Consider the following 24,057-nt stretch of genomic DNA (forward strand, 5'->3'; position numbering starts at 1 on the left):
ATGTTTTTTATGGCCTTTTTACCTGCCCATCATTCAGACAGCAGATGATCTGCTGGATGATTATTAATTGTTTTAAAAATGCCATCTGGAAGGTTAGGAACATTCTTCTTTTTAAACGTGATTTTATTGACATTACAGACTGTGTCAAGATTGCGCTAAGTGAGCTGTATGTCTACTACCTCAGAGACAAAAAAAATCTAGGAGCAAAAGAGGCGGCATCCATGTGGTGTCTGTCTCTGTGGAACACGATTACCATGTAAATAATTTATGTATTTGTAATTGTGATTTTACTGCTTGTTTTATCCTGCCATTGTCATTTTTAAAGAAACCTTCTTCTCGTTAAAAATTTATTGCTTTTATCATTTTAATGAAATGTATTAAAAATAAACATTTTATTACTGAATTTAATTTTACAAAAAGGTTTTAATGAAATGAATTATAAAAACCTTTTGTTACTGAATTTTATTAAAGAAAAATGTACAAACAAATAATTTATTACAGAATTGTATTACACCAAAAATTATTTTATGAAATGTACAACAAGCATTTTATTACTGAATTTTATTCTATGAAAATGTATTCTCTGTATATATATATGTGCCAATAAAATTTTGTTGAAACCTTATCTGTTCTTATCAGTTTAATATCTGATACGTCCCCTATCTGGGGACCATATATTAAATGGATTTTTAGAACAGGGAGATGGAAATAGAGCTTGCTCTGTCCACTCCACGCATTGACCTGGTATTGCAGTATTTCCAGGACCGGTGCACCCTTTCCTTATGTGTTGACTAAAATCAGATTCCAAAAGTGTTTTTTGTGTTTGCCATTGTTTCTGTCTTTCTGAAGGGATCTCCCCTTTTAATCCCATTATTTCAACACCTGTTGGACAATGCATGAGTGATAATGAGCTAATTGATTAAATGCAATTAATGAATACATTGCCACCTCTTGTTTTGTGTCGTCTGTGTGTCTGTGTTTCCGGCATTTCACATTGGAACAGCTCATTCACCTTCCTTGTCTTCTCTCCGCCCTCCCTTTTAGGTAAGTTAAAGAGCTGCACCTGAGCCAGCCACTGATTGATGCAGCACCACAGTCAAATAGTGGAGTGGAGTAGGGGAACAGCAAACAGCCATTAAAGCCGCCCGCCCGCCCGCCACAATGGACCTACCTGTGTACACTAGATGGATGTGATGGAATGTACTGTCGTCCCTACATTTCAAGAAGGAGTAAGAATTGCAGTTGCAACAAAGCCTTGCTTGCCTACAAAGAGAGCAGCAATTTGGATTTGTTACTATGTTACCTAGAAGAATAACAAACTGTGCAAGGATGGAGGTTGTAGGAGCAAGGAGAAGTTGTCTGTAAAGTTGGTGGATGCTTATTTTCCATTTTGCAGTCCCTTGTCTCCCTCTTGTGGCCTCCTGGAGGCAACTAGCTGTGCAAAAAAAGACAGCCTGGCAGCCGGCTGTTGCAGTGTTGCCCTCTCAGGCAACACTGAGTGACTGACTGAGCCGCACCGTCTTATATAAAGTTCAGACGGAACTTTGCACGTGTCATAGTGGAGCCCTGAGGAGCCAGAGACAGCTTTCTGACATCATAATGGGGCCTCAAAGATAAAAGCCTGGGCCCAGGCAGTGTTGGTCAGTGCTGCTCAGCAGGCAGCACTGGACTGGACTGGATTACAGCTGATACAAGGTGTGAAGGAACAAGGGGTGGCTGTGGGCATGCACTGGCTGCCGCTGCCAGTGTTTATCTGCATGGCAGCAGGGCATTTGGGCGTTGCCAGGAAGGCGTTTTTATGTAGATTCCTCCTCTTTCAGCACTGCATTGTGGTGCAAGCAAAAGAAGCAAATCCTGTCTGGCTTCCTCTCCGGCCTTTATTCACCTCCCGTGTAGCTGTGAGTGTGTGAGCCTGCAGGGCCCCATGGAATTGCCTAGAAGTAGGCTGAATCGCTGCAAGGGCTGAACAGCAGTATCGGGCAGGCTCGGGCAACGCGCGGCCCGTTCGGGTTATCGCTTCTCGGCCTTTTCGCTAAGACCAAGTGTATTTATACAGGAGGTTTTTGGTCAGAAGGTGCTCAGGTACCCTCTCTCTCGGCCTCGGGGGATCGTCCAGGTTCGCCTGGACTTCACCCCCGTGCTGCTATTTGGGAGAGAGGCTTAGTCCTGAGCAACGAGTTGCGATCCCCCCCCCCAGCCCTTTGGTGTGTCTCCTTAAAGCCAAAGGGCGCAGCGCAAGCTGTGCGGTACCGACCTGGCCACGCAAATGGCAGGCGGACCTGATGCGGTGCCGGTATACGCCCGGTTGAGGAATACTGCAAGATTTATCTTGGCAGAGGGTGGAGGCGGTCCTCGTGGTCTCAAGTTCCTTGTCCACGATATTTTGGAAAAGCGGTTGGCGGTCCACAAGAACGAGATTTTGGCGATCCAGGACTACCCAAGGCGTGGAGTGTACGACGTGACTTTCATGGGAGAAGGAATCCTCCGTGATGCCATGGGAAAAGCTGAGAGGCAACAAGGTGAACTCATGGCCTTGGGAGTCCAGGTAATTGAACACGCTTTTGAAGTAACCAAACTCGTAGTGATTAAAATGTATTCCCCATACGTGAAAGATCAGGAAGTGGCGGCGTTTCTTGCTGCATACTTTAAGAACGTTAAGCTGCTGGGGAGAGTTATGAACGAGTGCGGTGTGTGGACCGTCAAATGGAAATTTATTGTTACGCTAATAAAGGACCCCTCCACCCAAGAAACGAAGCTACCACCTGCTCGTTTTAAACTTGGGAATGTGAATGGCGACCTCTATTTCTCAGGAATGCCAAACTTCTGCAGGGCCTGCGGTACCTATGGACATACCAGTTTTAACTGCGATGTCACCTGCAGGAACTGTGGAAGTAAACAACACACAATGAGAGAATGTACAGAAGAGAAAAAATGCAATTTTTGTCAAAAAACTGGTCATCTTTATTATGCTTGTCCACATAGGTACCGAGGCGAAGAAGATGAGCAACCCGAGGTGCCCCCACGTGCTCCACCAGCAGAGCAGTCCCGTCCTCAAGGAGGAGAACAAGCTGTTGCGGCGAAAGAGCAGAGAGGTACCTGGGCTTCAAGAGTACGGCTAGCCGAAGCCAAAACAGGTGCCTCTCAGCCAGCGACCTCAGGGGATAAAAATGAGCCCAGCGCCAAGGAAAAACGGCAGGCCAAGAGGAAGGCAGAAAAGGAGCAGGCCATCGATGAACCTGTGGCATCCCAGACGGCTGGTTGCTCTAGAGACCGACTCGGAAGGAGAAGACTGGGTACAGGTGGGTCCCCGTAAAAAGGGGAAGCAAGAACGTGCCAGTAGGAGGGAGACAGGGGAGGAGCAGATGGATACGTCCGTGCGGAAAGATGTGGCTCCTCCTGGGACCCCCTCCTCGCCTGCACTGGTGAGGAGGACGGGCACTGCTCCCTCCGTATTATCGGACACCCCGCCATGCGCACAACCTCCCCCTCTAGACCGGCCTTCACGGGCCCAGGGGGGAGAGGCGGGGCCCTTGGGGGACCCACCAGACATGGACCCAGTCGGTCAACCGAGAGAGACCCAGGTGAGGCTGTGCGAGTCTGTGCTCCCCGTGTACGAGGTGAGTGTTGCTGGCTCAGCTCTCAGCGACAGTAGTTCTTCTCCTGCCTCGTCCCTCTTTTCAGTTGAGTCGGATGAGGGCGGGGCCATGAGTTCAAGTGAGGTTTCGGGTATTGCTGGTGGAGGAGCAATCTGATTTTAAGTACGCCTATTATTTATTATTTTAAAATCAGAATTTTGCTTTAACTCTCCACGATGTCTGAGCTCATGGGAATCTCCCTCAACGTGAGGGGCGCCAAGTCAAAAGTGAGAAGGGTTGCTCTCTTCAATTTTTTATTTTGCCTGGCAGCCTCTGTATTTTTCCTGCAGGAGTGCGGCATTCCCCATACAATGAGATATGAAAATTACAAAAAGGATTGGAAGTATGGTCCATCCGTCTGGTCTGGATCCAACGAGTCCAGATCAGCAGGGGTCGCCATTCTTTTTAAGGGAAACGTTTTAATTGATTTTATTCAAGAAATCTTACCAGGACGTATTTTAATGGTTAAAGCTTTTATTGATGGTGTAAAGTGGCAGTTTTTAAATTTTTACGGATCACCAGAAAAGAACGAAAGAGCGAGGATGCTGGAGATTTTACCGCTTTTTATCAACACATCTGAGCCTTTTATCCTCGCAGGTGATTTTAATTGTATCCTGAGAGGAGAACGCCGGCTTACCAACAGTACGAGTAGGAACTATGACAAGACCTCTGGACTGCTCAAGGATATCGTGACTGATTTTAAATTAAAAGACATATACAAAGAATGTAACAGGAGCAGTCCAGAGGAAGCCGGCGTTACCTGGAGCAACGCCACCTGTAGCTCCAGGATTGATTTTATCTTTTGTTCTGAAAATTTACTGCCTTTTAATTGTGAAGTTTTAACCAATGTGTTTTCAGATCACAGGCTTTTATCTTTTAAAGTAAAGCATGATCTTAATAATATTGTATGTAAAAAGTCCTGGAAGATGAATGTTTCCCTTTTAGACGATCCACAGGTTTTAGCAGATTTTATTGAATTTTACCAAGAAAGCAGGCGGGTAAGAGACACACGTACTCCCATCAGTGCATGGTGGGAGAAAATGAAAAAGAAAATAAAAGATTTTTTTATTAAGAAAAGCGTGGCGAAAGCCAAAGAGAAATACGCTTTTTTTAAAATTCTCAATACCCGTCTGCAGACCCTGTACAAAATGCAAGATCATGACATAGACGTTAAAGATGACATCACCAATTTGAAAAAGGAGATAGCCCAGTGCCTGGAGCAGAAAGGTAAAGAGATTATATTCCGTTCAAAAATACAACATGTGGAGGAGAACGAGACCTGCTCCAGGTACTTTTTTAAGAAAATAAATAACAAAAAGGCAATTATCAAAAATATAGAAGGTGTGTCAGATGTACAGGGTCTTTTAAGTAAAGTTCATGAGTTTTACACTGACCTTTTTAATGTTAAGACTGTGGATCATAATTTTATGCGTGACTCACTGAAGGAGATTACTACTGTTTTAGACCCTGTCTCCCAGAATTTTTTATTACAGGAGCTGACGGAGCAGGAGGTTTTAGAAACTGTTAAGAGTTTTAAAACAGGGAAAGTTCCCGGACCGGACGGTATACCCAGTGAGTTTTATGTAAAATTTTATGACATTTTAAAAGAGGATCTTTTTAACCTTTTTTCTGATGTTTTTAATTCCAAGATGCTGCCTAAGTCCTGGCGGAAGGGTGAGGTCTCCCTGCTGTATAAGACGGTTGACATCGCAGTTTTAAAGAATTGGAGACCAATAACCCTTCTAAATAGCGACTATAAAATTATGGCTAAAATATGTGCAAATAGATTAAAAGCCATAATACCCCACATTATACACTCTGACCAGGTGTGTGGGGTGCCAGGCCGCAGCATCTGGGATAATTTAAACCTAATAAAAGACGTGATTGAGGACACGAGGTCTAGAAAAGGTAAATTAGCCATTTTATCTATAGACTTTGAGAAGGCGTTCGACCGTGTCTCTCATTTTTATCTTTTTAAGGTTTTAGAACGTATGGGTATACCTGAAGGATTTTTATTATCTATTAAAGCCTTTTACAGAGAATGCACCAGCAAAATTTTAGTGAATGGTTTTAAGACACAGGACGTATTTTTAAACTCTGGGGTGAAGCAGGGGTGTCCCTTGTCCCCACTGCTTTTTATATGTGCATTGGAGCCTCTGTTATGCGCAATTCGCCGCGATAAGTGTATCCGTGGAGTCCCCCTGCCCGGGGGAGGCGGCGTAGAGGCCAAAGCAGTGGGGTACATGGATGATGTGGCGGTTTTATGTAGGGACGCCCTGTCGCTTCAGAGAACCCTTAGGCAAATCGAGTTTTACTGCTGTGCTTCCGGTTTTAAAGTAAACTTCAGCAAGAGTCATATTTTAAACATAGGAAGCATGGCTCTTAGAGATATACCGGTTCCTGTGTCTGATAATATTAAAATTTTAGGTGTCTCCTTCAGTGAGTACGACAATGGTTTTATCAGTTGGGACATGGTGGCGCAGAAGGTAAATCAAAAAATATGCATGTGGAACATGAGGAAGCTTACCATGGAGGGAAAAATTTTAATAATTAAAATGATAATTTTACCTTTGCTTTTATACTTAAGCATGGTTTTCCCTCCTCCCACGGTTTTATTAAGAAAAATTACTAAAGCTTGTTTTACCTTCTTTTGGAGTTCCAGAATGGAGAAACTTAAACGTGAGACGGTAATGAAAATCAAACCAAAGGGTGGCAAAGACTTTCCAGATTTTAATAGGTTTCTTTTAATCAAGTACTTTTGTTTCTGTCTTAATTCTCTTTTTAAACAACATCATTGGTCTTATTTTCTACGTTTTAATACTGGGTTTTTTATGCGAAGGATGGGGTGGTTTGAAATTGTTTTAACCTCACCTTATGCTTTTAATCTACCAGCAAATTACGTGATTTTAGAGAAAATAGTGGCCTTGTTTAATTTTAAAGGGAAAAATTTTAATGACATGATAAACAGTAAGAAACTTATAAAAGACATAAGAGGAAATGAAGTCGTCACTAATATTGAAAATTTTAATAATGAACGCTGTGCTTTTATCTTCAAAATGGTTAATGTGTTTTATCTTTTTAATACACAGATGGACCTGGCCTGGAGCTGCGTTCATCAATGTCTTCCATGCCGGGCATTCCAATTCAGGAGAGGATTCACGAGGTCTGCTGTCTGTCCGAGGGAAGGCTGCCAGGCTGAGGAGACAGTGCGTCATATTTTTTGGACTTGTGATTTTACAAAACATATTTGGATAAAGATATTCCCTCTAATGAAGAAGATGGCAGACCTAAAGGACTTGAGTTACGAAATGATTTTATATGGACTCTTTGGATGCCCAACCGCGAACCAAAAGACTATTGCATGGAAGACGATGAACTGCGTAAAAGAAGCTCTGTGGAAGGCCAGGAACATCCTGATTTTTAAGCACGATGTTTTATCTGTTGACGATGTTTTAGGTCTTTGTTTTAGCGAGATGTACATTTATTATTTATTAGATAAAAAAAGAAATGCCACCCTTTCAAATAAATGGTTTGTAAAAGAATGGAACTCCAATATATAAGAATTTGCCACCATGTCCCCTTTTATGTGTTTTTATGTAAATTGATTTTATTACTGTAATTCATTGTAAAAAGCTGTAATTTATTGTAAATGTTTTTGAATTTTAAGTAATAAATCATTGACACCCCCGCGAGGGGGTAGCCAACTGGAAAAAAAAAAATCTGTTCTTATCAGTTTAATATCTGATACGTCCCCTATCTGGGGACCATATATTAAATGGATTTTTAGAACAGGGAGAAGGAAATAGAGCTTGCTCTGTCCACTCCACGCATTGACCTGGTATTGCAGTATTTCCAGGACCGGTGCACCCTTTCCTTATGTGTTGACTAAAATCAGATTCCAAAAGTGTTTTTTGTGTTTGCCATTGTTTCTGTCTTTCTGAAGGGATCTCCCCTTTTAATCCCATTATTTCAACACCTGTTGGACAATGCATGAGTGATAATGAGCTAATTGATTAAATGCAATTAATGAATACATTGCCACCTCTTGTTTTGTGTCGTCTGTGTGTCTGTGTTTCCGGCATTTCACATTGGAACAGCTCATTCATTTTCCTTGTCTTCTCTCCGCCCTCCCTTTTAGGTAAGTTAAAGAGCTGCACCTGAGCCAGCCACTGATTGATGCAGCACCACAGTCAAATAGTGGAGTGGAGTAGGGGAACAGCAAACAGCCATTAAAGCCGCCCGCCCGCCCGCCCGCCACAATGGACCTACCTGTGTACACTAGATGGATGTGATGGAATGTACTGTCGTCCCTACATTTCAAGAAGGAGTAAGAATTGCAGTTGCAACAAAGCCTTGCTTGCCTACAAAGAGAGCAGCAATTTGGATTTGTTACTATGTTACCTAGAAGAATAACAAACTGTGCAAGGATGGAGGTTGTAGGAGCAAGGAGAAGTTGTCTGTAAAGTTGGTGGATGCTTATTTTCCATTTTGCAGTCCCTTGTCTCCCTCTTGTGGCCTCCTGGAGGCAACTAGCTGTGCAAAAAAAGACAGCCTGGCGGCCGGCTGTTGCAGTGTTGCCCTCTCAGGCAACACTGAGTGACTGACTGAGCCGCACCGTCTTATATAAAGTTCAGACGGAACTTTGCACGTGTCATAGTGGAGCCCTGAGGAGCCAGAGCCAGCTTTCTGACATCATAATGGGGCCTCAGAGATAAAAGCCTGGGCCCAGGCAGTGTTGGTCAGTGCTGCTCAGCAGGCAGCACTGGACTGGACTGGATTACAGCTGATACAAGGTGTGAAGGAACAAGGGGTGGCTGTGGGCATGCACTGGCTGCCGCTGCCAGTGTTTATCTGCATGGCAGCAGGGCATTTGGGCGTTGCCAGGAAGGCGTTTTTATGTAGATTCCTCCTCTTTCAGCACTGCATTGTGGTGCAAGCAAAAGAAGCAAATCCTGTCTGGCTTCCTCTCCGGCCTTTATTCACCTCCCGTGTAGCTGTGAGTGTGTGAGCCTGCAGGGCCCCATGGAATTGCCTAGAAGTAGGCCGAATCGCTGCAAGGGCTGAACAGCAGTATCGGGCAGGCTCGGGCAACACGCGGCCCGTTCGGGTTATTGCTTCTCGGCCTTTTGGCTAAGATCAAGTGTAGTATCTGATACGTCCCCTATCTGGGGACCATATATTAAATGGATTTTTAGAACAGGGAGATGGAAATAGAGCTTGCTCTGTCCACTCCACGCATTGACCTGGTATTGCAGTATTTCCAGGACCGGTGCACCCTTTCCTTATGTGTTGACTAAAATCAGATTCCAAAAGTGTTTTTTGTGTTTGCCATTGTTTCTGTCTTTCTGAAGGGATCTCCCCTTTTAATCCCATTATTTCAACAGCTGTTGGACAATGCATGAGTGATAATGAGCTAATTGATTAAATGCAATTAATGAATACATTGCCACCTCTTGTTTTGTGTCGTCTGTGTGTCTGTGTTTCCGGCATTTCACATTGGAACAGCTCATTCACCTTCCTTGTCTTCTCTCCGCCCTCCCTTTTAGGTAAGTTAAAGAGCTGCACCTGAGCCAGCCACTGATTGATGCAACACCACAGTCAAATAGTGGAGTGGAGTAGGGGAACAGCAAACAGCCATTAAAGCCGCCCGCCCGCCCGCCCGCCCGCCACAATGGACCTACCTGTGTACACTAGATGGATGTGATGGAATGTACTGTCGTCCCTACATTTCAAGAAGGAGTAAGAATTGCAGTTGCAACAAAGCCTTGCTTGCCTACAAAGAGAGCAGCAATTTGGATTTGTTACTATGTTACCTAGAAGAATAACAAACTGTGCAAGGATGGAGGTTGTAGGAGCAAGGAGAAGTTGTCTGTAAAGTTGGTGGATGCTTATTTTCCATTTTGCAGTCCCTTGTCTCCCTCTTGTGGCCTCCTGGAGGCAACTAGCTGTGCAAAAAAAGACAGCCTGGCGGCCGGCTGTTGCAGTTTTGCCCTCTCAGGCAACACTGAGTGACTGACTGAGCCGCACCGTCTTATATAAAGTTCAGACGGAACTTTGCACGTGTCATAGTGGAGCCCTGAGGAGCCAGAGCCAGCTTTCTGACATCATAATGGGGCCTCAGAGATAAAAGCCTGGGCCCAGGCAGTGTTGGTCAGTGCTGCTCAGCAGGCAGCACTGGACTGGACTGGATTACAGCTGATACAAGGTGTGAAGGAACAAGGGGTGGCTGTGGGCATGCACTGGCTGCCGCTTCCAGTGTTTATCTGCATGGCAGCAGGGCATTTGGGCGTTGCCAGGAAGGCGTTTTTATGTAGATTCCTCCTCTTTCAGCACTGCATTGTGGTGCAAGCAAAAGAAGCAAATCCTGTCTGGCTTCCTCTCCGGCCTTTATTCACCTCCCGTGTAGCTGTGATTGTGTGAGCCTGCAGGGCCCCATGGAATTGCCTAGAAGTAGGCTGAATCGCTGCAAGGGCTGAACAGCAGTATCGGGCAGGCTCGGGCAACGCGCGGCCCGTTCGGGTTATCGCTTCTCGGCCTTTTGGCTAAGATCAAGTGTAGTATCTGTTCTTATCAGTTTAATATCTGATACGTCCCCTATCTGAGGACCATATATTAAATGGATTTTTAGAACAGGGAGATGGAAATAGAGCTTGCTCTGTCCACTCCACGCATTGAACTGGTGTATTGCAGTATTTCCAGGACCGGTGCACCCTTTCCTTATGTGTTGACTAAAATCAGATTCCAAAAGTGTTTTTTGTGTTTGCCATTGTTTCTGTCTTTCTGAAGGGATCTCCCCTTTTAATCCCATTATTTCAACACCTGTTGGACAATGCATGAGTGATAATGAGCTAATTGATTAAATGCAATTAATGAATACATTGCCACCTCTTGTTTTGTGTCGTCTGTGTGTCTGTGTTTCCGGCATTTCACATTGGAACAGCTCATTCACCTTCCTTGTCTTCTCTCCGCCCTCCCTTTTAGGTAAGTTAAAGAGCTGCACCTGAGCCAGCCACTGATTGATGCAGCACCACAGTCAAATAGTGGAGTGGAGTAGGGGAACAGCAAACAGCCATTAAAGCCGCCCGCCCGCCCGCCCGCCACAATGGACCTACCTGTGTACACTAGATGGATGTGATGGAATGTACTGTCGTCCCTACATTTCAAGAAGGAGTAAGAATTGCAGTTGCAACAAAGCCTTGCTTGCCTACAAAGAGAGCAGCAATTTGGATTTGTTACTATGTTACCTAGAAGAATAACAAACTGTGCAAGGATGGAGGTTGTAGGAGCAAGGAGAAGTTGTCTGTAAAGTTGGTGGATGCTTATTTTCCATTTTGCAGTCCCTTGTCTCCCTCTTGTGGCCTCCTGGAGGCAACTAGCTGTGCAAAAAAAGACAGCCTGGCGGCCGGCTGTTGCAGTGTTGCCCTCTCAGGCAACACTGAGTGACTGACTGAGCCTCACCGTCTTATATAAAGTTCAGACGGAACTTTGCACGTGTCATAGTGGAGCCCTGAGGAGCCAGAGCCAGCTTTCTGACATCATAATGGGGCCTCAGAGATAAAAGCCTGGGCCCAGGCAGTGTTGGTCAGTGCTGCTCAGCAGGCAGCACTGGACTGGACTGGATTACAGCTGATACAAGGTGTGAAGGAACAAGGGGTGGCTGTGGGCATGCACTGGCTGCCGCTGCCAGTGTTTATCTGCATGGCAGCAGGGCATTTGGGCGTTGCCAGGAAGGCGTTTTTATGTAGATTCCTCCTCTTTCAGCACTGCATTGTGGTGCAAGCAAAAGAAGCAAATCCTGTCTGGCTTCCTCTCCGGCCTTTATTCACCTCCCGTGTAGCTGTGAGTGTGTGAGCCTGCAGGGCCCCATGGAATTGCCTAGAAGTAGGCTGAATCGCTGCAAGGGCTGAACAGCAGTATCGGGCAGGCTCGGGCAACGCGCGGCCCGTTCGGGTTATCGCTTCTCGGCCTTTTGGCTAAGATCAAGTGTAGTATCTGTTCTTATCAGTTTAATATCTGATACGTCCCCTATCTGGGGACCATATATTAAATGGATTTTTAGAACAGGGAGATGGAAATAGAGCTTGCTCTGTCCACTCCCCGCATTGACCTGATATTGCAGTATTTCCAGGACCGGTGCACCCTTTCCTTATGTGTTGACTAAAATCAGATTCCAAAAGTGTTTTTGTGTTTGCCATTGTTTCTGTCTTTCTGAAGGGATCTCCCCTTTTAATCCCATTATTTCAACACCTGTTGGACAATGCATGAGTGATAATGAGCTAATTGATTAAATGCAATTAATGAATACATTGCCACCTCTTGTTTTGTGTCGTCTGTGTGTCTGTGTTTCCGGCATTTCACATTGGAACAGCTCATTCACCTTCCTTGTCTTCTCTCCGCCCTCCCTTTTAGGTAAGTTAAAGAGCTGCACCTGAGCCAGCCACTGATTGATGCAGCACCACAGTCAAATAGTGGAGTGGAGTAGGGGAACAGCAAACAGCCATTAAAGCCGCCCGCCCGCCCGCCCGCCACAATGGACCTACCTGTGTACACTAGATGGATGTGATGGAACGTACTGTCGTCCCTACATTTCAAGAAGGAGTAAGAATTGCAGTTGCAACAAAGCCTTGCTTGCCTACAAAGAGAGCAGCAATTTGGATTTGTTACTATGTTACCTAGAAGAATAACAAACTGTGCAAGGATGGAGGTTGTAGGAGCAAGGAGAAGTTGTCTGTAAAGTTGGTGGATGCTTATTTTCCATTTTGCAGTCCCTTGTCTCCCTCTTGTGGCCTCCTGGAGGCAACTAGCTGTGCAAAAAAAGACAGCCTGGCGGCCGGCTGTTGCAGTATTGCCCTCTCAGGCAACACTGAGTGACTGACTGAGCCGCACCGTCTTATATAAAGTTCAGACGGAACTTTGCACGTGTCATAGTGGAGCCCTGAGGAGCCAGAGCCAGCTTTCTGACATCATAATGGGGCCTCAGAGATAAAAGCCTGGGCCCAGGCAGTGTTGGTCAGTGCTGCTCAGCAGGCAGCACCGGACTGGACTGGATTACAGCTGATACAAGGTGTGAAGGAACAAGGGGTGGCTGTGGGCATGCACTGGCTGCCGCTGCCAGTGTTTATCTGCATGGCAGCAGGGCATTTGGGCGTTGCCAGGAAGGCGTTTTTATGTAGATTCCTCCTCTTTCAGCACTGCATTGTGGTGCAAGCAAAAGAAGCAAATCCTGTCTGGCTTCCTCTCCGGCCTTTATTCACCTCCCGTGTAGCTGTGAGTGTGTGAGCCTGCAGGGCCCCATGGAATTGCCTAGAAGTAGGCTGAATCGCTGCAAGGGCTGAACAGCAGTATCGGGCAGGCTCGGGCAACGCGCGGCCCGTTCGGGTTATCGCTTCTCGGCCTTTTGGCTAAGACCAAGTGTATTTATACAGGAGGTTTTGTCAGAAGGTGCCTGGGGTACCCGGCTACTTGGCCTGGGGGGATCGTCACAGGTTTATCGCCTTGACTTCACCCCCCTGCAGCTATTGGGTAGTCGGACTAGTCCTCAGGCAACGAGAAGGGATCACTAGGCGGACGGCTTGCGCCGGACGGCCTAGAAGGGCGATTCCTTGTTGCGACAAGCTGTGTTGGGACAAGCTGTGATGCCGTTCACATACGGATTCGTGACTGGGGAGACCCAGTTGCGACAATCTATCCGGATTGAGGTCGAGGAGAAACATCGCCAGCGGAGGAACCTGAAGTTCATAGTAGGGGAAATCTTGCTTGGCTTCTTCGGCCTCAGACGGGAGAATATCCTGTGTCTTAATGACCAGGAAGGCCGCGGACGATATACCATCTCCTTTTGTACCGCGGCCTGCTGCGACACCATCTGTGCAGCCCTGTCTGGTGCGGACCAGACAGATGAGCGCCTGGACGGGCTCAATTTCTCGTTCCTCTACGGCGAGGAATCCATTCCACTCGTCGTGGTGATGCATAGCCCGTTTGTCCCTGCCAGGGACATCGAGATTTTCCTAGGGCGATATTGTAAAGAGATACACTTCAGCCATGAAGTAAAAAATGCAGAGGGCTTCTGGAATGGCAAACGGAAGTACTTCGTGAAGTTCTTCCAAGACCCAAGTGGCATACGAGGCTTTGTACATCCGCCAGCCAACTTTGCCATTGGGAGGAACCGGGGTTATCTCTTTTACCCCCAGATGCCCCGGTTCTGCTGGAACTGCCAGTCGTATGGACATACAAAAGACGCATGCAGTGAAGGTCATGTCATACGCTGTAACAAATGTGGAGGCCTTGGGCACGTGGCCTCCAAGTGCAGTTCCAGCACCATGTGTAACCTGTGCGGGGAGACAGGACACATGTACAAAGATTGTCCAAAGAGAACGCAGTCATTGAGGGGTGAACCCAAACCTGGGCCACCCCGACCGGGGCCAGGGCAGCAGCCTGCAACAGGTGTGGGCACTGCTGGTAATGCCCCGGGACCTACCGAAGGGTCAGGGCCAATACCCTCCACTCCACGTGTGGAGGGTGGTCCTAGGGATTCCAAGGGGGCCGAGCAGGGCTGTTCTAGCTCTGTAATGAAGGCCCCAAGCTCCAACCCGGAACCGGTCGGAAAAAAGTCTCGCCGGTCCTCGATACCCACAAAAGGGGACTGGGCAGAGATGGTGGCTGGTGAAGAGCCAAATAAGGAGTCCAGACGCAGGGGCTCCTTGCGGGATACCCCAAGCACCAGCCGCCACCGATCGGCTGGGGAGCTAGAGTCCGTCCCTCTTGTTACGCCAATAGAGGGTCGGATGCAGACGGCTTTAGATGCAGTAGGCGGAATGATGAGAAAGAAGGAAGGGACCTCACAGGCTCCTGAGCAACCCGAGATGACCAGCGATCCGGAGAGACCTGTAGCCGCACCTGAGGTAGCAGAGGCCGGAGATCGTGACGGAGATGACATCAGCCAGGAGACCGAGGAGACATCGAGTGAGGAGGACGAGGACGGAGCGCGTATGGATTTATCCAGTACGGGGAAGAGGACGAGAGAAGAGGACGTGTCCACAATTAAGAGGAAAACACTATGCCGCAGCTCGGATGAAAGCGAATTCAGGGGAAGAGTCGGGTCTAAACATCTATCCGGCTCTGACCCTGTGAACATCTTGGAGTTCGCGTCCCCGGATGCGGGGCAGCCTGACTCCCAGAGTATATCGGGGTCGGGCTCCTCAGAAGTGGACACTGACTCTCCATAAGCGATGCCTTCTAGTACCTTAAAATTCTCCTCACTGAATGTGAGGTCCCTAAAGAGCCCTGTTCGCAGGGCTGCTTTATTTTCTTTTCTTGAGACAATGGACTTTGATTTTTGCCTACTGCAGGAGTGTGGAATTCCTAACAGCATGGACTATATGGATTTAAAACAAGACTGGAAGCTGGGCCCTTCGGTGTGGTCTGGAGCCAATGACTGTCGTTCTTCAGGTGTGGGATTACTCTGCCGTGGCCGTTTTATTTCCATACAAAATGTGATTGAGATTATGCCCGGCAGAGCTGTTTTAACCCACCTACATATTAATGGACTTTTAATTCGTATTTTAAATGTGTATGCCCCTCCTGACAAACAGGAGCGGGCAGAACTTTTTAATATATTACCACTGTTTTGTGTTGGGTCTACCCCCCTGCTGGTAGGGGGTGATTTTAACTGCATAAGAGAAGGAGAGTGCCGGCAGGGGGGTGATGCAAATAGAAAAGACCTAACTACCTACCTGCTCAAAAATTTTATTGATGATTTTAAATTACGCGATTGCTGGAAGGATCTCTTGCCAGGAGACCCAGGCGCCACATGGTCGAATGGAAGAGTGAGCTCCAGAATCGATTTTATCTTTGCCTCTCATGATTTTACCCCTCAAAAATGCATGCTTTTAAATAATATCTTTTCAGATCACAAACTCCTAAATGTGTCTCTGGAGCTCGAGGGAGAGCAAAAAGTAAGTAAGGGCCTCTGGAGGTTGAACGCCACACTCCTGGAGGACCCCGAAATTAAAAATGAGTTTGTGCGGACCTACCAGTGCTGGCAATTACAGAGAAAACCCCACGAGACCATGCTGCACTGGTGGGAGGGCATTAAACCAAAAATTAAATTATTTTTTATCCGAGCAGGTAGGAAGAAAGCTAGAGAAAAGAAACAGTGGTTTTATGTTCTTAATAAGCGTCTACATGTGCTTTTTAAATTGAAGGATGTTGGGTTTGATGTGGATTCTGATATTTTAAACTTAAAAGCTGAAATAAAAAAATGTCTTGATGATAAAGGTAAACAAATAATTTTTAACTCCCACGTGAAGCATCTAGAAGAAGACGAGAAGTGCTCCCGATTCTTTTTTAAAAAGGTAAATGACAAAAGAGACGCTATTTTAAACCTAGAAGGGGAGACTTCCGTGGGAGGAATGTTAAATGCAGCTTTTAATTTTTACCAACTCCTTTTTAGCAAAAAAGCTATTGATGAATCCTTTTTAAATCATGCTCTTAACTCCCTTGATTTTAAGTTAGATACTTTGGACCAGGAGGTTTTATCCCGGGATCTTAATTTAGAGGAACTTTTATTTGTTTTTAAAAGTTTTTCAGCGGGAAAGGCCCCTGGGGAGGATGGGTTGCCTATTGAATTTTATCTAACTTTTTGGGATGTTTTAAAAGAGGATATGATTTTACTATATAAAGAGGCTTTTATTGTAAAAGAGCTGCCCCCTTCTTGGAGAAGGGGGATTGTGTCCCTAATTTTTAAAAAGAAGGGTGGAAAGGACCAGCTCAAAAATTGGCGCCCGATTACGCTTTTAAATGTAGATTATAAAATTTTAGCCAAACTGATAGCGGTCCGTTTTAAACCTTTTATCAGTAAATTAATCCACCCAAATCAGGTCTGTGGGGTACCTGGTAGATCTATCACTGAGTCCCTTAATATTTTAAGAGATGTTATTTGGTATTTTAAAGATCGAGGCCAAAACCTTGCTATTTTATCCCTTGACTTTGAAAAGGCCTTTGATAGAGTGTCCCATGAGTTCCTTTTTATGGTTCTTAAAAAAATGGCGGTGCCTGATTTTATTATAAGTCGTGTGATGCTTTTATATCGGTCCTGTTTTAGTGAGATTTCTATAAATGGATTTTTAACTAGTGGTGTTCCTCTTTTATCTGGAGTCAAGCAAGGGTGCCCATTGTCTCCCCTACTATTTATTTGCGCAATGGAGCCCCTTTTAGCCATGCTCAGGAACGATAAAGTTATTAGAGGCGCCCCAATACCTGGTGGGAGGGGCAACCAAGTAAAGGTATTAAGCTACATGGATGATGTGACAATTCTGTGCCCCGATTCATCATCCATGAGGAGGGCGCTGAGGAACACCACCTTTTTCTGCGAGGCTTCTGGTTTTAAACTTAACATTGATAAATGTGACTGTTTTAATATAGGAGGCTGGGATTCCTCCCTGACCCCAGGAGTCAGAATGCAGAAGGACCAGATTAAAATTTTAGGGATTGTTTTTAATCAGGCGAACAATGGGACCTCTAACTGGGACTCAGTGATAGCAAAAATAGAGAAGAAGGTTTTAATGTGGGATCTTAGGAGCCTCACGATGGAGGGGAAAATTTTAATCATAAAAATGATTTTAATCCCAATAATGCTCTATGTGGCCATGGTTTTCCCTCCATCCATTTTATATATTAAAAAGCTAACACGCATTTGTTTTATGTTTCTGTGGGGCTCCAAGATGGAAAAATTAAAACGTGATTTTATGTATAAAGGTAAAGACAATGGCGGGAGAAATGTTCCTAACCTTTTTACATTTTTTTATATCAAATATTTCTGCTTCTGTTTTAAAATGTTTAAATCCGATGGCATTTTTAGCTGCTTTTTAAAATACGCAGCGGGCATGGTTTTTAAACGTTGGGCTCGTATCTCCTTAAATTCTCCTGTGCTTCTGTGTCCCCCAAAACACTATGTGGTGCTAGAAAAGACTGTTAGGCTCCTGAGCCTCCAAGAATTGGAGCCTGACATATTGGGGGACCAGAGGAAGGTGTCAGTGGCGTGCAGACACGGAGAAGAGACAGTGGCAGTGTCCAATTTCTCGCAGGCAAGGTCCAAGCAAGTGTGGCGAAATGTGTATGGAAAATATCTTGCAAATGTGCATAAGGACCTTGCCTGGGCAATCGTCCACCAGTGCCTCCCTACACGTGCATTCCAACATAGGAGAGGACTGGTGGCGAGAGCCAAGTGCCCACGAGATAGGTGCGGGAATGACGAAACAGTAATGCACTTGTTCTGGAACTGCCACTATGCACAGGAGGTATGGAGAAAAGCAGGCCTTTTACTAAAATGGATCTGTGGTCTTAAAGATTTTAAGTACGAATATGTTTTTTATGGCCTTTTTACCTGCCCATCATTCAGACAGCAGATGATCTGCTGGATGATTATTAATTGTTTTAAAAATGCCATCTGGAAGGTTAGGAACATTCTTCTTTTTAAACGTGATTTTATTGACATTACAGACTGTGTCAAGATTGCGCTAAGTGAGCTGTATGTCTACTACCTCAGAGACAAAAAAAATCTAGGAGCAAAAGAGGCGGCATCCATGTGGTGTCTGTCTCTGTGGAACACGATTACCATGTAAATAATTTATGTATTTGTAATTGTGATTTTACTGCTTGTTTTATCCTGCCATTGTCATTTTTAAAGAAACCTTCTTCTCGTTAAAAATTTATTGCTTTTATCATTTTAATGAAATGTATTAAAAATAAACATTTTATTACTGAATTTAATTTTACAAAAAGGTTTTAATGAAATGAATTATAAAAACCTTTTGTTACTGAATTTTATTAAAGAAAAATGTACAAACAAATAATTTATTACAGAATTGTATTACACCAAAAATTATTTTATGAAATGTACAACAAGCATTTTATTACTGAATTTTATTCTATGAAAATGTATTCTCTGTATATATATATGTGCCAATAAAATTTTGTTGAAACCTTATCTGTTCTTATCAGTTTAATATCTGATACGTCCCCTATCTGGGGACCATATATTAAATGGATTTTTAGAACAGGGAGATGGAAATAGAGCTTGCTCTGTCCACTCCACGCATTGACCTGGTATTGCAGTATTTCCAGGACCGGTGCACCCTTTCCTTATGTGTTGACTAAAATCAGATTCCAAAAGTGTTTTTTGTGTTTGCCATTGTTTCTGTCTTTCTGAAGGGATCTCCCCTTTTAATCCCATTATTTCAACACCTGTTGGACAATGCATGAGTGATAATGAGCTAATTGATTAAATGCAATTAATGAATACATTGCCACCTCTTGTTTTGTGTCGTCTGTGTGTCTGTGTTTCCGGCATTTCACATTGGAACAGCTCATTCACCTTCCTTGTCTTCTCTCCGCCCTCCCTTTTAGGTAAGTTAAAGAGCTGCACCTGAGCCAGCCACTGATTGATGCAGCACCACAGTCAAATAGTGGAGTGGAGTAGGGGAACAGCAAACAGCCATTAAAGCCGCCCGCCCGCCCGCCACAATGGACCTACCTGTGTACACTAGATGGATGTGATGGAATGTACTGTCGTCCCTACATTTCAAGAAGGAGTAAGAATTGCAGTTGCAACAAAGCCTTGCTTGCCTACAAAGAGAGCAGCAATTTGGATTTGTTACTATGTTACCTAGAAGAATAACAAACTGTGCAAGGATGGAGGTTGTAGGAGCAAGGAGAAGTTGTCTGTAAAGTTGGTGGATGCTTATTTTCCATTTTGCAGTCCCTTGTCTCCCTCTTGTGGCCTCCTGGAGGCAACTAGCTGTGCAAAAAAAGACAGCCTGGCAGCCGGCTGTTGCAGTGTTGCCCTCTCAGGCAACACTGAGTGACTGACTGAGCCGCACCGTCTTATATAAAGTTCAGACGGAACTTTGCACGTGTCATAGTGGAGCCCTGAGGAGCCAGAGACAGCTTTCTGACATCATAATGGGGCCTCAAAGATAAAAGCCTGGGCCCAGGCAGTGTTGGTCAGTGCTGCTCAGCAGGCAGCACTGGACTGGACTGGATTACAGCTGATACAAGGTGTGAAGGAACAAGGGGTGGCTGTGGGCATGCACTGGCTGCCGCTGCCAGTGTTTATCTGCATGGCAGCAGGGCATTTGGGCGTTGCCAGGAAGGCGTTTTTATGTAGATTCCTCCTCTTTCAGCACTGCATTGTGGTGCAAGCAAAAGAAGCAAATCCTGTCTGGCTTCCTCTCCGGCCTTTATTCACCTCCCGTGTAGCTGTGAGTGTGTGAGCCTGCAGGGCCCCATGGAATTGCCTAGAAGTAGGCTGAATCGCTGCAAGGGCTGAACAGCAGTATCGGGCAGGCTCGGGCAACGCGCGGCCCGTTCGGGTTATCGCTTCTCGGCCTTTTCGCTAAGACCAAGTGTATTTATACAGGAGGTTTTTGGTCAGAAGGTGCTCAGGTACCCTCTCTCTCGGCCTCGGGGGATCGTCCAGGTTCGCCTGGACTTCACCCCCGTGCTGCTATTTGGGAGAGAGGCTTAGTCCTGAGCAACGAGTTGCGATCCCCCCCCCCAGCCCTTTGGTGTGTCTCCTTAAAGCCAAAGGGCGCAGCGCAAGCTGTGCGGTACCGACCTGGCCACGCAAATGGCAGGCGGACCTGATGCGGTGCCGGTATACGCCCGGTTGAGGAATACTGCAAGATTTATCTTGGCAGAGGGTGGAGGCGGTCCTCGTGGTCTCAAGTTCCTTGTCCACGATATTTTGGAAAAGCGGTTGGCGGTCCACAAGAACGAGATTTTGGCGATCCAGGACTACCCAAGGCGTGGAGTGTACGACGTGACTTTCATGGGAGAAGGAATCCTCCGTGATGCCATGGGAAAAGCTGAGAGGCAACAAGGTGAACTCATGGCCTTGGGAGTCCAGGTAATTGAACACGCTTTTGAAGTAACCAAACTCGTAGTGATTAAAATGTATTCCCCATACGTGAAAGATCAGGAAGTGGCGGCGTTTCTTGCTGCATACTTTAAGAACGTTAAGCTGCTGGGGAGAGTTATGAACGAGTGCGGTGTGTGGACCGTCAAATGGAAATTTATTGTTACGCTAATAAAGGACCCCTCCACCCAAGAAACGAAGCTACCACCTGCTCGTTTTAAACTTGGGAATGTGAATGGCGACCTCTATTTCTCAGGAATGCCAAACTTCTGCAGGGCCTGCGGTACCTATGGACATACCAGTTTTAACTGCGATGTCACCTGCAGGAACTGTGGAAGTAAACAACACACAATGAGAGAATGTACAGAAGAGAAAAAATGCAATTTTTGTCAAAAAACTGGTCATCTTTATTATGCTTGTCCACATAGGTACCGAGGCGAAGAAGATGAGCAACCCGAGGTGCCCCCACGTGCTCCACCAGCAGAGCAGTCCCGTCCTCAAGGAGGAGAACAAGCTGTTGCGGCGAAAGAGCAGAGAGGTACCTGGGCTTCAAGAGTACGGCTAGCCGAAGCCAAAACAGGTGCCTCTCAGCCAGCGACCTCAGGGGATAAAAATGAGCCCAGCGCCAAGGAAAAACGGCAGGCCAAGAGGAAGGCAGAAAAGGAGCAGGCCATCGATGAACCTGTGGCATCCCAGACGGCTGGTTGCTCTAGAGACCGACTCGGAAGGAGAAGACTGGGTACAGGTGGGTCCCCGTAAAAAGGGGAAGCAAGAACGTGCCAGTAGGAGGGAGACAGGGGAGGAGCAGATGGATACGTCCGTGCGGAAAGATGTGGCTCCTCCTGGGACCCCCTCCTCGCCTGCACTGGTGAGGAGGACGGGCACTGCTCCCTCCGTATTATCGGACACCCCGCCATGCGCACAACCTCCCCCTCTAGACCGGCCTTCACGGGCCCAGGGGGGAGAGGCGGGGCCCTTGGGGGACCCACCAGACATGGACCCAGTCGGTCAACCGAGAGAGACCCAGGTGAGGCTGTGCGAGTCTGTGCTCCCCGTGTACGAGGTGAGTGTTGCTGGCTCAGCTCTCAGCGACAGTAGTTCTTCTCCTGCCTCGTCCCTCTTTTCAGTTGAGTCGGATGAGGGCGGGGCCATGAGTTCAAGTGAGGTTTCGGGTATTGCTGGTGGAGGAGCAATCTGATTTTAAGTACGCCTATTATTTATTATTTTAAAATCAGAATTTTGCTTTAACTCTCCACGATGTCTGAGCTCATGGGAATCTCCCTCAACGTGAGGGGCGCCAAGTCAAAAGTGAGAAGGGTTGCTCTCTTCAATTTTTTATTTTGCCTGGCAGCCTCTGTATTTTTCCTGCAGGAGTGCGGCATTCCCCATACAATGAGATATGAAAATTACAAAAAGGATTGGAAGTATGGTCCATCCGTCTGGTCTGGATCCAACGAGTCCAGATCAGCAGGGGTCGCCATTCTTTTTAAGGGAAACGTTTTAATTGATTTTATTCAAGAAATCTTACCAGGACGTATTTTAATGGTTAAAGCTTTTATTGATGGTGTAAAGTGGCAGTTTTTAAATTTTTACGGATCACCAGAAAAGAACGAAAGAGCGAGGATGCTGGAGATTTTACCGCTTTTTATCAACACATCTGAGCCTTTTATCCTCGCAGGTGATTTTAATTGTATCCTGAGAGGAGAACGCCGGCTTACCAACAGTACGAGTAGGAACTATGACAAGACCTCTGGACTGCTCAAGGATATCGTGACTGATTTTAAATTAAAAGACATATACAAAGAATGTAACAGGAGCAGTCCAGAGGAAGCCGGCGTTACCTGGAGCAACGCCACCTGTAGCTCCAGGATTGATTTTATCTTTTGTTCTGAAAATTTACTGCCTTTTAATTGTGAAGTTTTAACCAATGTGTTTTCAGATCACAGGCTTTTATCTTTTAAAGTAAAGCATGATCTTAATAATATTGTATGTAAAAAGTCCTGGAAGATGAATGTTTCCCTTTTAGACGATCCACAGGTTTTAGCAGATTTTATTGAATTTTACCAAGAAAGCAGGCGGGTAAGAGACACACGTACTCCCATCAGTGCATGGTGGGAGAAAATGAAAAAGAAAATAAAAGATTTTTTTATTAAGAAAAGCGTGGCGAAAGCCAAAGAGAAATACGCTTTTTTTAAAATTCTCAATACCCGTCTGCAGACCCTGTACAAAATGCAAGATCATGACATAGACGTTAAAGATGACATCACCAATTTGAAAAAGGAGATAGCCCAGTGCCTGGAGCAGAAAGGTAAAGAGATTATATTCCGTTCAAAAATACAACATGTGGAGGAGAACGAGACCTGCTCCAGGTACTTTTTTAAGAAAATAAATAACAAAAAGGCAATTATCAAAAATATAGAAGGTGTGTCAGATGTACAGGGTCTTTTAAGTAAAGTTCATGAGTTTTACACTGACCTTTTTAATGTTAAGACTGTGGATCATAATTTTATGCGTGACTCACTGAAGGAGATTACTACTGTTTTAGACCCTGTCTCCCAGAATTTTTTATTACAGGAGCTGACGGAGCAGGAGGTTTTAGAAACTGTTAAGAGTTTTAAAACAGGGAAAGTTCCCGGACCGGACGGTATACCCAGTGAGTTTTATGTAAAATTTTATGACATTTTAAAAGAGGATCTTTTTAACCTTTTTTCTGATGTTTTTAATTCCAAGATGCTGCCTAAGTCCTGGCGGAAGGGTGAGGTCTCCCTGCTGTATAAGACGGGTGACATCGCAGTTTTAAAGAATTGGAGACCAATAACCCTTCTAAATAGCGACTATAAAATTATGGCTAAAATATGTGCAAATAGATTAAAAGCCATAATACCCCACATTATACACTCTGACCAGGTGTGTGGGGTGCCAGGCCGCAGCATCTGGGATAATTTAAACCTAATAAAAGACGTGATTGAGGACACGAGGTCTAGAAAAGGTAAATTAGCCATTTTATCTATAGACTTTGAGAAGGCGTTCGACCGTGTCTCTCATTTTTATCTTTTTAAGGTTTTAGAACGTATGGGTATACCTGAAGGATTTTTATTATCTATTAAAGCCTTTTACAGAGAATGCACCAGCAAAATTTTAGTGAATGGTTTTAAGACACAGGACGTATTTTTAAACTCTGGGGTGAAGCAGGGGTGTCCCTTGTCCCCACTGCTTTTTATATGTGCATTGGAGCCTCTGTTATGCGCAATTCGCCGCGATAAGTGTATCCGTGGAGTCCCCCTGCCCGGGGGAGGCGGCGTAGAGGCCAAAGCAGTGGGGTACATGGATGATGTGGCGGTTTTATGTAGGGACGCCCTGTCGCTTCAGAGAACCCTTAGGCAAATCGAGTTTTACTGCTGTGCTTCCGGTTTTAAAGTAAACTTCAGCAAGAGTCATATTTTAAACATAGGAAGCATGGCTCTTAGAGATATACCGGTTCCTGTGTCTGATAATATTAAAATTTTAGGT

At 45.5% G+C, this 24,057-nt stretch overlaps 2 non-coding genes and 4 pseudogenes across 2 annotated transcripts; all 6 read left to right on the forward strand.

Annotated features, from left to right (window-relative positions):
• Positions 1-603: 603 nt before the first annotated feature.
• Positions 604-778, forward strand: LOC142653929 (U2 spliceosomal RNA; annotated as a pseudogene).
• A 6,528-nt stretch (positions 779-7,306) lies between these two features.
• LOC142654306 (U2 spliceosomal RNA) lies at positions 7,307-7,507 on the forward strand (annotated as a pseudogene).
• Positions 7,508-8,745: 1,238 nt separating this feature from the next.
• On the forward strand, positions 8,746-8,915 carry LOC142653715 (U2 spliceosomal RNA; annotated as a pseudogene).
• Positions 8,916-10,157: 1,242 nt separating this feature from the next.
• Positions 10,158-10,350, forward strand: LOC142653709 (U2 spliceosomal RNA). The gene has a single exon (XR_012848629.1). It is a non-coding gene; the product is annotated as a U2 spliceosomal RNA (small nuclear RNA).
• A 1,238-nt stretch (positions 10,351-11,588) lies between these two features.
• On the forward strand, positions 11,589-11,779 carry LOC142653682 (U2 spliceosomal RNA). Its single transcript, XR_012848604.1, has one exon. It is a non-coding gene; the product is annotated as a U2 spliceosomal RNA (small nuclear RNA).
• A 6,817-nt stretch (positions 11,780-18,596) lies between these two features.
• LOC142653930 (U2 spliceosomal RNA) lies at positions 18,597-18,771 on the forward strand (annotated as a pseudogene).
• Positions 18,772-24,057: the final 5,286 nt, after the last annotated feature.

Source organism: Rhinoderma darwinii, chromosome 5, assembly GCF_050947455.1.
Source record: "Rhinoderma darwinii isolate aRhiDar2 chromosome 5, aRhiDar2.hap1, whole genome shotgun sequence".
Taxonomy (NCBI): Eukaryota; Metazoa; Chordata; class Amphibia; order Anura; family Rhinodermatidae; genus Rhinoderma; species Rhinoderma darwinii.